Here is a 16,225-nt window from a genome sequence, read left to right as displayed (position 1 = left end):
TTTCCCGGCAGGGAGCACTTAAATGAAGTGGTGTAGTATCTTCGTCGTAGTTATCTCTCTTTAAATGTCAGCTTTATGTTGTTGAGACAATCGAGCCTGCAAAGTCATCCTGGATACGAACCAAGGGGCATATTATCAAGGGGGTTTATCTCCGCTTTTTTGGCTTTAAAAGCCAAGAAAGTGGAGATAAAATTATCTCCCTATTACCTAGCTGTCGCTAACACCAGTTAGCGACAGCTAGTAGGAGATAGCGACCATCTTTGGCCCCACTTTGCATGTCAGTGATATTTATCACTAATGACATGCAAAGTGGGCGTGCCAAGATGTTAGCGACTGAAAACAGTCGCTAACATCGCTATCTCCTATTACCAACTTTTGGAGATATTCGCGCTAAGCGCGAATATCTCCAAAAGCTAACACCTGCCCTGAGCAGTTCTTAGCCATGTTATCCAATGGGAGGTGGATAACATGGCTAAGAGCATTAGCTCGGTAATGCATGAATATCGCTGACTTTTCAGCGATATTCATTCATTTGCGGCGATTTTTATCGCATTTGCGATAAACCTTGGTAATACCAAGGTTTATTTGCGGTAAAAATCGCCGCAGCTCAGCTGTAAATTTTTGTCACTAACCAAGCAATAGCGATAATTATCGCTCTTGCTTGGTAATATGCCCCCAAGTGCGTGGAGTCTCATCAAAGTAAGTCTATGCAACAGCGGCTGTGGTGGGACAATGTGGGAAGGAGTTGACGTCCATTCATTCTATTGTACTTTCCTTCTCTTGGGCTCTGTTACTGATCAAAGGATGTCTCATTTGTGGCGGTGCTACACGAGGTTTCATTTCGACATAACAAAAGTATTTCCTTGAGGCGCAGACTTTTGTAGAGCCTCGTCAGGGGTACCAAGCGCTCAAAAATGAATGGGATTTCATTAGGTAAGGTCTTGGTAAACACAATGAGGTCTGCATATCTTCGTTCTCCGACACCTAATACCTCTTGTGATATGATTCATTTACTTTAGTTTGATGCTCATTATCTCTGCAAGGGGATATAATTTTAGAGGCATTGTTTGTTTTTTCTGTGTTAGGATCTCTTATGCAAAGGAAGGACTTCTTACTCATAGGGTCTGCCTCTTGCTTCGACGACTATGAATTCTGATATGGGAATTCAGATTATCTGTCCGACTGAACCTTTTGTGAGAGAAAGTGCATTTTGTGGTCTTTCAACTGTGTGCGTTCTATAATGCTTCTTTAGATTGGACTTCTTTAAGAGCCTCTATTCACACTCTGTGCACTCATAGAGCCCTGCTGCATAATATGCCATCATGTGTCTAGCCAGCTCTCTCTTCTGTAGATAGCTTCTATAGAAATCAGTAACCCTGTACACCACTTGATTATATTGTGTGTTTGGAAGGGCAGTACGAAGAAGTGAATTTCTCAAATAGCTCTCCAGTTCTTGATTAGATCTGGTACTTCCCGGAAGTAAAGTCCGATGTACAGAGATACTGAAAACACTTTCACGCTCAAAGGCTTTACCTCTCCTTGTTTCCAGTAAAGTTTCTTGACTGCTGTCGACTTCTAGGGTTTGGGCCATGATGAAAGTTTTGAAATGCCTTGGAGTTTTTCTCCCACATTGAACTTTCATTGGTTGCCTTTCCTGTGGCATTTTGTTTGAACACTGCAACCTCTATTGGCTGATATATGCTTACATCACCTGTTAGCTTATTCTTCAATTATTTCAGTCGTCTTCATCCATGGAATTGACCTCATCATCTTCATCTGCCGTAACTACTAAAACTTTAGGGACAACCAAAACCCCTCTTTTTGGTTTAGGGCCGACTTCTCGCCCAGGATGGTCCCTTGAACACACAATTTGTTGGCCTTCTCTTCTCCAACTAAGGTCATTACGGCCAGATGGAAATCTTGATGGATGTAGGTTACTCTGTTCTTGCTGAGAGTCATTTTTTTTGTTTGAATATGTTTATTGCATTTTTGTCATTTTACAACATTACACATATGAAAAAATGATTAGCTATGCTGTAGTGCAGAATATTTGTCACAGATCATTTCGATTGTTCATACACATGAAGGAGCTCGGTCGCAAGGATCAAAATAAAAGCAACATAGTTAAAACAGCATGTCAGTATCATTATTGACAGACTTATCATAAAGGAAATATGGATCAAAAGAGGCAGCGTCCAATATTAAAGGAAAAAAGAAGGATAAAGCAAGAGCTGTTTCCCGATATCACATCAGAAATTTGTTCAGTTCGGAGCACAAGTTATGTTATGGCAGCAGATCAAGGTAAATTGGGCTCATCACCAATGCAACATATATCCAAAGCTTCATTTCAAACTAACAAATGTAATGAACAATCTGAAGATTACGAAAACGAGAGTCTGGGCGGTGGTTAACAACGAGTGCATGTGTACGTGTGATGCTCTTGGGGCAGGCGGGGAGCAGGTATGCACTGCGCTATGTCAATAGTGAGGTTCAAACTACCAGACCTGCAGTGCGCACATCAAGGGGGGGAGGGGGGCCCACAGGGAGGGGGGGGGCGAATATGCAAAGAGAGGTACAAGCGGTTAAACAATACCACTCTGTAGGCATACCTGGTGGTAAGTCGTCAAGGTGCTATCCCAGTCCAGCGCTATGGGGTACATGCGGAGCCCCACCGTCTCTTCTCTATGCAGCACCACACTTTCTGCCCTTGCCCAGTTGTCCAACGAATTACGCCAGTGTATCGCCTGGAGGGGTGTACTATTCTTCCAATGCTTAGTAATGAGACGTTTCGCAGTTATCAGCTCCAGGTCCCAGAACCTCGCTTGGACTTTCGTCTGTTTCTCTCTTTTAAAAAAGCCCAATAGGCAAGCTTCCCATGTATGCAGCAAGCTGTCTCCTGTCACTTTTACCAAGGTATCTGAAACTGCAGTGCAGTAGGTGTGTAGTGAAGGGCATGCCCAGAGTATATGTAGGAGTTGTGCGTCCATAAGTCCACATCTGGGGCACACTGTATCAATTGAGCTTATCTGGAGACAGATACGCACGATGCACAATATAGTATTGTATTATCTTGAAGCGTGCATTGCGCGGTATATTTAGTGTCCCAGCAAGTATCTGCGCCCATTCCCTGTCAGTCCAGTCCCGGCCTCTATCAGCTGTCCATTTGTCTCGCAGGCACTGTGATGAGAACTGCTTGTGCGTGTGCAGCACTTGAGCGAGCCAATGTACTATGTGAGAGCCGTTTCCCATCACATGCAGGTATTGAATGAGCAGGTGTGTTGGCGGCTCCTCTGCTAGAGGTCCCCAGGCTCGAGTCAATGTGTGTAGGAGCGTTGCATGAGTCAGGAACTGCCTAGCTGGTAGTCCTGTGTTGTCCACTAGAGTCGCAAAAGAAAGCAGCGCGCCATCTGCAAACAAGTCGCCCAGGCTCTCCAAATCAACGGCCGCCCAGCTGCCCAACGCAGGTTCCGTGAGTGCGCCGTCCTCCCAAGGTGTACCCAGCAGTGGCAGATTGGGTGCCTACGGTTTGGTAGTGGCTGTAAGTTTCAGGCTCCTCATATAGCACTTTCTCGCCACCGCGAGATGCAGATGATCAGAGCAGCGGGTCTTAGTTAAGGGATGAAATAGTGCGTGTATCTGTGGGACCCTCATGACTGCGTCGTCCGAGGCAGTATCTCCCAAATTCTTCCCACTCAGCCAGTAAGTAACCCACTGCAACTGCGCCGCCAGGTAGTAAAGCTCGTGATTAGGGACCGACAACCCACCACTCTCTATTGCAGCATAGAGGGTTTTCAACGCAACTCTGGGGCGCCCGCATTCCAGATGAACCGTATGGTTAGAGTTTCCAGCTCACGGAAAATGCGAGTAGGGACCTATACCGGTAGATTTGCGTAAAAGTACAATAACCTAGGTAGGGCAATCATCTTTGCAAGTGTGATGCGACTGGGGACATTCAACGGAAGAGAGTTCCAAAAGGACACTTGAGCTGTAAGTGCCGAAATTGTTCTCGTGAGATTACCTTCCAATAGATCAGCGGGTTCATGATAAACCTGAATCCCCGGGTATCGAAAAACGGTTGGACACCAGAGGAGTCGTTCACCCATCACTGTGATTTTGCACTCCGGGGTGTCCACGGCGAAAGAGTATACACCTGATTTCGCCCAATTAACGCGAAGTCCCGACACATCCCCAAAATTGCTAAATATGTCAGTGAGCGCGCATGGAAACCGGGTCAGGTCTTTAACGTAGATCAGTAGGTTATCAGCATACAGTGATACTGAGTGGACCCCGTCTGCAAAGGGGATACCCCAATCTGCGCCAGAATCATTCAACTGTGCCGCCAAGGGTTCCATCATCAGCACCCAGACCAAATTTTTCCATCACTTGCATGAGATAGGGCCATTCCACTGAATCGAATGCTTTCTCAAGATCGAGTGAGGCGCATCCCGAGTGAGGCCACCAGGATATGGCCAGACCTTGCACACGAAATAGCCGTCTAATATTATAAGATGTACTGCGGGTGGGCACAAAACCGTTCTGGTCTGCGTGGACTAGTGCAGGGACCAGAGGCGCCAGTCTCTGGGCCAGCGCAGACGCAAGGATCTTGTAGTCCGTGTTAAGAAGGGCAAGTGGCCTGTATGATCCCATGTTGAGCACGTCGCTGCCAGGCTTCAATAGCGATATCACATTTGCCTCATTCAGGGTCGGAGGGAGAGCAGCATCCATAATTGCTGCCGCGTACATTCGTAAAAGCTCGAGAATGAGAATAGTAGAGTAGGCCTTATAAAACCCCGCAGGCAATCCATCTGGGCCTGGGGTTTTACAGTTGGAGAGGGAGAATATACCAGCCCGAAGTTCCTCCGCCGTGAGTGATGCACCCAGTTCTTCGCGCTGTGCATTAGTGACCGCTGGTATCGGTAGTGCCGACAGGTACCGGAAGATATCATCTCCAGTGGCTCGGGAACAGGAACGGTACAGATTCTCGTAATGACCCGTAAAGGTCTCGTGTATAGCTCTCTGTGTGTAGACCACGGCACCTTGTGTGGTGCGGATTGACAGCACCGGCAACGTCTGGGTATCACGTCTTATCAGCCACGTCAACAGCTTGCCTGGCTTATCCCCAGCGTGATGCATGCGTGCCGAGAGTGCAGCATAGTTTAAGTTCTTCAGTTTATCCAGAAGGCGTGCATGCTGCTCGCGGGCATTCACTAACCTCGTATTGTCACCCTCCGCTGCCTCCTGCTCGCCGTCCAGTAGGGCGGATTCTACCATCGTCAAGTCTATGTCCACTTGGCGTCTCATTCCTGCCTGCGTGCCCAGGCAATGACCTCATGTGACCACTTTAAACGCATCTCACTCAACCTGTGGGGTGGACGTAGTGTCAGTATTATCCTCAAAATATTGTAAAATGCGAGCCGAGAGTCTGTCCCGGAATGGGGTGTCTAATAAGACATCTGGCTGGAGTCGCCATGTGGGGATCGGTGGGTGCGGGCGTTCCCGGGCAAAGTCAAGAGTGTGAGGGTTGTGGTCTGAGTGAGTGCGACCCAGATAGCAGGAGTCGATGACATGGGGCAGTAGGTCACTAGATAACATGAATCTGTCGAGTTTGACATGTAGTGCATGGGCGCCCGAGTGATACGAATAAGTTCTCGTATTGGGATTGCGACTACGCCAGTCATCACGGAGATCCCATTGCATCGCCCAGTCAGCGAACGCTCTCGACGCTCCAAGCATCGGCGCGTTTGCCAGAGGGGGGAGTGATCGGTCCAGTGTGACATCGAGAACACTATTATAGTCGCCTCCAAGCAAGAGCGGCACGCCCGGCCATGGTGCTATCGCCATCGATAATCGTGTAAGGAAACGTCTTTGATCAGTGTTGGGAGCATAAACAGAGGCTATGACTATATGTTGCTCATCCAATCTACCCTGAAGGATCACATACCTGCCGTTGACATCTATGTTACTGTGAGTGAGGGCAAAGGGGACCCCTGGACGAATCCATATCAGAGCTCCACGCGCATATGCTGAGAAACCTGTGGCATACAAAGCCCCCTCCACCGGCGGCGCAGTGTGTGTGCCTCCAGATCTGTCAAGTGCGTCTGTTGTAACAGCGCTACCTGTACCTGGTAACGGCGTGAGAGGTATGCATACAACGCATGTTCCAGGTGCAAAATTTAACTGCAGACATTGCAACACCGCTTCCCCTCATCCCACCCCCCACCCACAGCACCCCGACCAGCAGCACAACAGATCAGCTTGTCACTCGATGCACAGTATTTCATCCGCATTGTCCCACCACCCTGCAACCACACATCAGGGGGAAGGGAAAAAAGCGCCAGTCTCATAAACATGGAAAACATAACCACAATTCCAAAAGGTCGACAGCGAAACATGCCGTCGTCCAAACGCTCTAGTGAGCACTAACTGTCCGTAAGTTCAAGGGGGGTTCACTGAGTTTTTGTATTAATTGTACAAAGGGTTCATGCAAGTAGGGTGAGGGTGTAATCTCCCCTTCACAGGCAGTCATTGTTATACAGCCCATCATCATCAGCGAGAGTTCCCGGTGTTTGGGGCAGTCAGTTCGAGCAGGTCTTGAGCCAAGTGATCGGCAGTTGCACTGGGCGGGGCGTGGGTAGACTCTCACCTCTTGGGGGGTACATCCGCCCCCCCCCCCACACAATCTCGGAACTCACCAGTAGCGGGATCGTCCATAACAGGGCACCGATGTTAGATTCGGCGCTCTGATTCACAGCGTCCAGAACCAGACCCCGCCGTTGCACCTTTGCAGCACTACCAGCAGCTCCTCAACAACCTACAAATTCAGTAGCTCATATGCCGCAGATAATTCTTTGTGTCCCAGTGGCTGATCGTTCATACTGAAGCAATGTCAATGGATCAAATCAGCGGTCTGTGGTGTTACATCCGGGAGATCCGCTGACACCTGGGAATCTGTCAATCCGTAAAGGTACTCATCGTCACTCACCAGACCTTCAGGGCTGACTCCAGGGGCAGGGTCCTCTGTCAATGAGCCACTGATCTCCACCACCATGCGGAGAGCCTCTTGTTGTTCGTTTTGTCGATATTCAGGGGTAGGGCCCACGTCCGTCTCTCTACGCGTTGAATTCACTGTTGAGGGCCTCCTGCGCCGGCGCCGTCAAGCCCCTCTGTCTGGGCGCGGTCTCATGGGCATCCCACTAGGTTCGTTGTCAATGCCCGAGTCGAGCCAAGCCTCAGCCACCTCCGGGGTATTGAAAAAGTGTGTCTTGTCTTGGGCCACGACTCGTAGGCGGGCAGGGAACAGCAAGGAGTATTTAAGAGCCAGGCAGCGGAGCCGTTGTTTCACTTCCAAAAATGAGTGTCGCTGACGCTGCACCTGTACAGTGTAGTCCGGAAAGAACATAGTTTTGGCATTGTCAACCCTGACTTCGGACAATTTTCTAACCTCACTCAGAATGGCGTCACAAATGCGATAGTTCAATACGCGTATGAGCATGGGCCTCGGGTTGGAGCCCTCAGGGGGAGGTCGGGCCGGCACACGGTGGGCTCGCTCCACAACAAAGTGCTGCGAGAGGGTACCTTCCAGGAGAATGTCTCTGAGCCACTGCTCCATGTGTTCCGGTGCTTCTCTAGGTTCCCACCTCTCCGGCAGACCCACTATGCGGACGTTGTTCCTTCTCGCCCGCCCTTCCGCATCCTCTGCGCGATCTTCCAGAAACTCTACCCTGTTAAGAAGATCTTTAACATGTTTGTCCATCTGAGTGATCTTGGGAGACAGATCTGTCATTGCAGTCTCCAGGGTTGTCGTCCGTTCAAAGAGTTTTTTGTGGTCAGCTTGGAGGTGCGTCAGATCTATGGCCACGCTGTCAATCTTAGTCTCTAAGGAGGTGCGGGTCAGCTGCATCTACTCCTCCAGTCGTTCCATTGCCGCCAACTTCGTGTCCGGCTTGGAGGCGGTTTGGTCCATTTCAGCCTGTTTCGCCATCTTCCCCTTCACCTGCGCGTCGCTGGTTCCAGCTCTCGTTTTAGGTCCCACAGACATGGGAGGCCCCGAAATGATTAGTCAAGGGTATGTTCCAGAGAATCATCTTATGCAGCCCGCGAAGAAGGGCCTGCCAATGGGGCGACGCAGTTCAACTGCAAAGGAGCCTAAGTTTACCTCATCCTGCGGTAGCGCCGTAATTACGCCTACGGTGAGGCCGGCCGTTGCTGGAAGGTGTATCAATTCCGAGTCACTCGCCCCAGTTCCCAGGTGCAAGGAGGGGCCAGCTGTGCAGCCAGTCGGCGAACAGATGCTTTGCTCAGGGATCCAGTGCAGAGGGGGGGGCGCAGTCCAAGCGGGAAGACCCTATCTGCCAGGTGCACACCCCGTCGCCGCAGCAGGTAGCGCCTGCAGCGCACAAGTGAGAACAGCTAGTGGATTTCAGCGTCTCTTCTCCCACTTCCTAACTCATGCGTCAGCTCCTCTGTGCATCTCGTAGCCACGTCTGTATTCGGGCGCACTTGTACCTCAGTCGTTAGGGAGATCACAGTGTGCATGGGCAAGCACCACAGCAGTGTCACAACAACATCAGGGTCCGTGACTGCTACCACAGAACTACGGTCCAGAGGATCGGGCGCCTGGAACATGTTCATGGTCCACTGGTAGGGTAGGCCTTCAGTATGCACTTGGGCTCAGGGCTGGGTCCGTGTAATGTAGTGCCCCAAAAGTGCGTCAGCGCCAGAGATGGGCAAGCGACAGGGCGAGACCCAGAGAGAGTCCCAACTTCATCCCCCCTGTCGTGTCGCCGTCCGCGCCGCCGGTGTAGGCGGAGGTCTAGGCCCGAACCCACTCGCTCATCAGTCGGAGGGGAAGCCATGCGCAACACCTTCCCCGCAGCGCCTCCCCCAGCCACAGGCGACCTAAGTCTCTGTCGTGGCAGGGAAGACCGCGGCCACTCACCGCCGGGCGCAGTATTGTTGTGGCATCCAGCGATCCCCGCCGCGGCTCATCTCCACAGGGCCCAGCAGCCAGGACGCATCCCTGGCCTCAGTTGGTTGTCAACACTGACCGGAAGCGGCCACAGACGAGGGCGTCGTACCTTCGGTTCAGCTGAGCTGTTCAGAGCAAGTAGTCGATTCCAGCTCCCGCCAGGTAAGGGAGGTGCGTCTCAGGTCCTCTCGTAGCAAGCGTTAGGCGAAATCCAGTGATTACAATGCCGTACCAAGCTGCATCTGGGGGTCCCCGGTCGCGAACCTCTCTGCATGGGAGTCAGAGGGGGGGGGTCAATATCATCACGCCTCCATCGGTATCACCTCTGTCCCCTGAGGCGGGCGTAGGGGGTGGTCAGGGCCCGTTGATATTCTTGGGTCTCAGTTTACCGCCGCGGGGCCTAGCAGGCTAGTTGGGTCCCTGACCTCAGGTGTTTCCCCACGCCGGCCTGGAGCGTCTGCTGGCGGGGTGCGCAAGACTTCCCACCGCCGGGGCGGTTCGGTTGGAGCAAACAGTTGCAAACTTCATCAGCCGAGTTTAGGGTGCATGAGACTCCCTCGCCGACGATTTCAGGCCAAAACGGATACGTTTTGTGGGGAAATGGCCTGTGGTAGGGGAGCTTCTTACGGAGCTCTACCCAGGCATGTACGCCACCATTGCGTGCTCAGCCACGCCCCCCTTCTTGCTGAGAGTCATGATGGTTCATGGGATACAGCTCTAGCTCTTCTTCTGGCGCCAAGAAGGCAGCAGAGATAATGGGAGAACAGGAACTGCAAGTGTTTCTGACTTTGTGTTGCTCCAAAAGGACTTTTCCTTGTGTGTGATTTTAAATGATATTCCAGGACTGACAGTTGGGTGAGAAGAGCCAATCCCCTCATTTATGTTTGTTCTCCTGGCTTCGAAGGTTTCCCGTACATACACATCGTTCCATTTGTAGATCCTGGGTAAAGAATCAGGATTGAGGATTTACAGCCTGTTTAATTTCTTTCATGACATTCTTGTAAAAATCCTTCTGCCATGAGAAATAGGCAGCAGCATTGCGGAATTTAACCTGCTCCTCGTCTAACCCCCCTCTCCTACCCAGACATGTTTTTCAGAGTCTGCAGTCTGAGTTGTCCCTAGAGAGGGTGAAGAACCAGAGCTCCTGCCCAGCTCCTAATGGGTAGTAGGGAGAGACCAGAGTGTACCCTGGAGGGATCAGGCAGGATCATCTGCCCCACAGGCTCGGATCTCACTCCTTCAAGCAGCACAGCACTCTGTGTGGAGTCAAGTCTAGGTAATCGGAAGACGAACCAGTATACTTGCGTGACTGGCGTCCTCGACATTGGACCTCGAAAACTTAATTGACTGTGAGTTCAAAAATCATAAAGAACTTCAAATTCGATACTGCATAGGGGGGTGGAGCCAGCAGGCCTTCAGTGTGCACCCCACATCTCTCTTTTTTTTTAGTTTAGACTGCTTTATTAAGGTAATAAACAAAGTAAAACATCAGTACATGGTCATGTAGCATGAGCAAAAAAATGAAGTAAAATAGATAACTGACTATAAGGATAATAACAACCCTCATATACATATGCATTTAATCATTTTGGGATTTTAAGCTTAAGCTAAGCTAAGCAGTAAGAAGAGAAAAAAGAACAGGGGGGAGAAGGTGGGGGTATACATAAGAATATAAAAACAACTATACAGAATAGTGAGAAATATTTAAACAATATGAATATTTAAAAAGAAAAGATGTACCATAGATATCAAGCAGCTAACCTGGAAAGAAAAGAGGTTAGTGGTAACCAAAGGAAGTCTTTTTTGATCAACAAAGTTAGTAAAGTGGCATGGGCACGATCAAGCCTGTGATGGTGACGAAGCAAGTTCCACCAAGCTTGATAAGACATTTTTGTGGTATCCTTCCAGTTGGTGATGATCTGAAAGGAAATAGCTAAAAACAAATCAATACATTTACCCACATTACTCTGGGCAACACAGATAGGTGAAGCGCTACCCAAAAAAATGTACAATATTAAAAGAAACGTTGGTGGATAATATTTCATTCAATTTCAACCATATACAAGACCAAAAAGATTTAACCAAAGGGCAATGAAAGAACATATGAGCAAAGTCACTGTTAACGTGGGAGCTTGACCAACATTTTTTGGAATCTAACAATCTGAATTTGTGCAGGTTAGTAGGCGTGAGAAAAAGTCTATTATAAAAGTAATATAAAGTCTGCGTTGTGCTTGCTGATCGTGAAGAAGTATTGATTTTTGCCCAAATAGAGTCCCATGCTTGGAATGAAAAGTCCTGGGCCAAGTCCCGTTCCCATAGAAGTTCTAAATAGGATTTGATTCTAGCATCAACAGAACAGGATAATATCTTGTATATAACAGCTGATTTGAATTGGGTAGAGAAATCAAGTGGGGGAGGAGATCTGATCAGATGTATCAGAGGAACAACCCTGGGAGAATAGACGAGACAGGGACATCCTAAGTAAGGAGTAAGGGATAATGACGGGCATTTGTGGAAGAGATACCATAAGACTTTTAGATATCCGAAAAGTCCATGAAGAACACATCTTTCAACAAATGATCGAGTGTAAAGATACCTTTGTCAATCCATTCCTTCCAGAATAGAGCTCTGATGTTAATCTTTAAATGTTTATTATACCAGACTGGAGTGCGTGAAAGTTGGTCTGTAGAGGAAAGATGTGTTTGAATCAGAGAGGTTGCAAGTGCTTTGGAGTGAGTAAAGATAAGTGAGGAGAAACACTTTGGGGGTTGGGATAATCAGGTAGCTGTGATAAATGAAAAAGGTGTATATTGAGCTTGTTCTAAAGAGCTCCAGGCAGTTATAGATGTACGTGTGTATTCAGTTAAAAGGGTCCATATTTGTTTCCGAGTGAATGCAGAGTGGTAATGTCTGAGATCGGGGAAATTGACTCCTCCTAACTCTTTGGGTAGTTGGAGACGAGAGAGTGACATTCTAGCTTTGCAGTTGATCCAAAGAAATTTGGTCAAAGAACAGTTGATGGTACGTAAAAGGGAAAGTCGGAGACAGACCGGGAGCATAGAAAGATAAAAATTGATGATCCAAAGAAGCATCATTTTAATTGTAGCTAGTCTACCCCACGAGGATAAGAAGAGAGGGGACCAGCTCTCAGTGAGAGCTAAGAGTTTTTTAAGTATGTAAGCAAGATTCATTTTAATAGTTTACCTACTGGTGTTAGCATAAAGAATACCTAAGCATTTGATACTTCTGGAATTCCATTCTAAACCTGTGTCATACAACATATGGGAGAGGCAGTGCTTGTTTAAAGGCATAACTTCGGATATATCGATATTCAATTTATAGCCAGAAACAATATGATAATCTTGTAAAAAGGGAAAGAAGGCCAGTAGAGAAGTAGACGGTTTGGAGATATATAACAAAATATCATCTGCATATGCAGTAAATTTATTGTCGATATTTTTAAATTGGAAACCTGTATAATGTGGTGAATGTCTAAGTTTCTCTAAAAAGGGTTCTAAAGCAAGAACAAATAAGAGTGGGAAAAGAGGACATCCCTGCCTAGTACCCCTAAGGACTGGAAAATATTTAGATTGGCAACCATTCACCCAAATGGAAGTGGAGGGAGCAGAATATAACAACTGGATATATTTAATAATAGGAGGGCTAAAGCCATACCATTTCAATGTGCCAAAGATGAATTCCCAATTAACCCTATCAAATGCTTTCTCAGCATCTAATGTAATGGCAGCGACTGGTGAATCTATTTTAGAAGCCAGGTGGATAATATTGAGGGAGGTTCTCAATTTATCTGTGATAGATCGTCCTTTGACGAACCTTGATTGGTATATATTGTTGAGGTCAGGGATAACCTTTTTAATACGGAGGGCAAGTAATTTAGCAAAGATTTTACAATCTGATTTAATCAGGGAAATGGGCCAATCATTTTTACAAAGGGAGGGTCTTTATCTTTTTTCGGAATCATACATAGCTTTGACTGGGTGAAAGATGCTCGTGATTCACTGGTGGTAAGAAAGTGATTAATCAATGAGAGCAACTGAGGGACAAGAAGTTGTTTAAAATAAAGAAAAAAACTAACAGTAAAACTGTCTGGGCAAGGTGTTTTGTCTTTAGGCATGAGGTTGATGGCATTATTGATTTCCTGTTCCAAGATAGGAACAACCAAAGATGTGAGATCAATGTGGTTATCAGGAGATTTAGGAATAGTTCGGAAAAAGGAATCAATTTGGTTGGGAGAAGGGGTATATTCCAGGGTGTAGAGGAAAGTATAGTATTCATTGAAGCAATCAAAAATCTTAGCATCTGTAATTTGCCGAACTCCAGAGTTATCTGTAATGGCCACAATTTTGAATTTCTGTTTTTTGATTTTATGATATTTGGCTAAAGATCCTCCTGCCTTAGTGGTGAAGTTGTGCTAGGGCTTTAATTTGCTTCAGGATGGATGTTGATTCAATAAGTGCTTTTTTTTCCGGGAGACTAAGTCTGTATAAAAAGCGTGAATTGTTCCACAAATTGAGAATCCAGGAGAAGGGAATTGCTAAAACGCCATCGGTGGGATGTAGGGGCAGGTGAGGGATAATCAATATCTAAAATGACGGGGCGTGATATGAGATGAGAATGGAACCAGTCACTGAATTAATCATGAATTGAAGAACTGGCTGTGTGAGAAAAATATAGTCAATGGAGGAGTGAGACCTGTGAATGGAGAGAAAAAGCAACATTTTAAGACGTCAGGGAGAGAGGTTCTCCATGTTGCTACCAGTGCTCTAGAGGTGATAGCCTTATGAAAATACTTTTGCATCTTGTTTGGAATATACTTGAGTTGAGATTTCCAGTCTAGGAAGGGATCCATAAGTTGGTTACAATCGCCACCCACAATCAAATTATCAGTGGCATGGGAGGAGAGGAGGGTGGAAAAATCATTCCAAAAAGGTAAGTCAATACCATTAGGGTCATACACATTACAAAAAGAGAATTGAGTGTTGTTAACTTTAGGATTCAAAAGAAGCCATCTACCATTAGTATCTTTATATTAAAAAAAACATTTGGGGACAGATGTAGGAGCCCTAATACCAGTCAGAAACGGCCGATTTCTGCCATTTCCGACCGGTATTAGGGTTTTTAGATGTAGGGGCATGTTATTTTAAGAATCGGTAATTTTACCGATTCAGTAAATATACCGATTCTGTAAAATACTGAATCGGTATATTTACCGAATCGGTAAATCCATATGTAGGTGACACTCCTAAGAGTGCCACAGGCCTTAAGAGTAGGTATTTTACCACACAATCCTATTATGTGGTAAAATACCGAATTCAGGTGTGCATGCACATCTGTGCATGCACACCTGTGCAATGTGAAACAAACACATGCCCTTAGGGCATGTCTGTGTGCCACATGGCACACATGCCTGTATTTGGGGTGCTAGAGGGTGTCAAAGTGACACCCCCTGCACCCTTGCTGGAATCGGTATTTACCGAATCGGTAAATACTGATTCGGTAATGCCCAAGGATTCCTATGGGCTTCAATGCCCATAGGAATCAATGGGCTTTACGGATTCGGTATTTACAGGATCGGTAAATACCGAATCTTAACGATTCGATATTTACCGATTCTGTAATACCTACATCCCCCCCCTTCTATTTTACCACTTCTTAAATACCGAATCGGTAAAATTCGGTATTTAGGAAGTAGTAAAATAAAATTACCTGCATCTAGGCCTTAGTGACTTATGAAATAAAATAACTGCACCGTTGTTATTATTCACTGCCATGGAACAGAAGACATCTCCTACCCATTGTTTAAGGAGGCAAGTAAAGACAAAACTCTCTGTTTTTTAACAGGTTTGCGAATACCTTTAACATTCCATGAAATTATTCGGAGGCATTCATCAGAAAAAAATGTATGCAAAGATAATCATGGAAGTATATGAAACTTGAAGGATGAGTGGAAAAAAAGGTGGAAAAAAATGCCAATGTCGAAAATAAGCAAAGATAGATAAAATAGAGACCAATAAAAACCAATAAGGAGCAAAGGATAGGAAATAACAAGGAGGAAGAAAAGTAGAGTAACTAGTTTGATGTGAGCAAAAAAACAAACAAGGGTGAAAGCAATTAAGTACTTTAAGCATAAAATGAAAAGAAAGAGGTGCAGTGGAATCAAGAACAGAGAGGCAAGGGAAGGAGATACCAAAGAGGGAGTAAAGATACACAACAGAGGTAGAAAAAGCATAGTACAAGGAGAACACAGTCTCCTCAAAGGAGTAACTAGAGAGAAGATGACAAGAAGTCGAACGACTTCAGTAAAAATGACCACAAACAAGAACATTGAAGTGGGTGTGGGGCGGGGGCGAGGAGAACAAACACAGCCCCAAGAGGGACACCGAGCAAGATAACTGTAAAAATCAGAAAAGTTTAGAGAGAACTATGTTTGTGAATGTAAAGGTACATAAAAGGAGGGAACTTACCGAACATCGAAGGGGATAACACAACAAAGGTAGACTACAAAACGAGACAGGTAAACAGCGCCGAAACGAACAGCATCGCCTAACAAGACACAAAGGGGGAGCCTATGGATAAAAAAGGAAAGAGCATATAAGAAAAACATTCAAGTTTTGCTCAATGCCATAGCTTCTCCACTGTGAGTATGGATACATTTCCTGAGTTCAGCTGGGTCTTCAACAGAATCAATTCTTTCCTGGTATGTAACATTGAAGAAACAGGGATGGGTAAGTCCATAGGGGGCATTCATGGAGCGCAGAGTGGTTCTAAGGTCAAGAACTTCCTTGCGACGGTTGGTGGTGGGTTTGGAAACATCTTGGCTGAAAAAGATTTTGTGACCAGACCAGAGCATCTGTTTGTGTTGTCTAGCTGCATTAGGAGTCACCATGATATCCGAAAATAGTGGAAAGTAAGCAATGATTCCTCGTGGCTTATTAGAGGAGGAGGAATTCCGGAAGCTGAGCCTGTGAGCCCTTTGGATGTTGAGATCAGTTGATTTTGGCAAACCAACCATCTGAGGAATATGAGATTTCAGGAAGGAGATCATGTTAAAACCTTTGGAGCCCTCCAGAATACGGAATGCGCCTATTGCGATTTTCCAACTCTTCTGTAGTTTTCTTCAGTTGCTCCACCTCATGAGAAGGAGAGGCTACGTTGGCAACTACGCCTTGTGCATCACTTATCTTTTGCTCAACATCCGAGAGCCGAGAACCTAAGCCAGACCATTTCTCCTCAATT

At 46.6% G+C, this 16,225-nt stretch overlaps 1 pseudogene; it reads right to left on the bottom strand.

Moving 5' to 3' along the window:
• Nucleotides 1–1,115: 1,115 nt before the first annotated feature.
• The window catches only part of LOC147683323 (uncharacterized), a 136,216-nt pseudogene continuing 121,106 nt past the window's right edge, over nt 1,116–16,225 (bottom strand).

The sequence above is a fragment of the Lissotriton vulgaris genome, chromosome 11 (assembly GCF_964263255.1).
Source record: "Lissotriton vulgaris chromosome 11, aLisVul1.2, whole genome shotgun sequence".
In the NCBI taxonomy this organism is placed as follows: Eukaryota; Metazoa; Chordata; class Amphibia; order Caudata; family Salamandridae; genus Lissotriton; species Lissotriton vulgaris.
The sequence above is the reverse complement of the archived record's forward strand: the minus strand, read 5'-3'. Positions and strand labels throughout refer to the sequence as shown.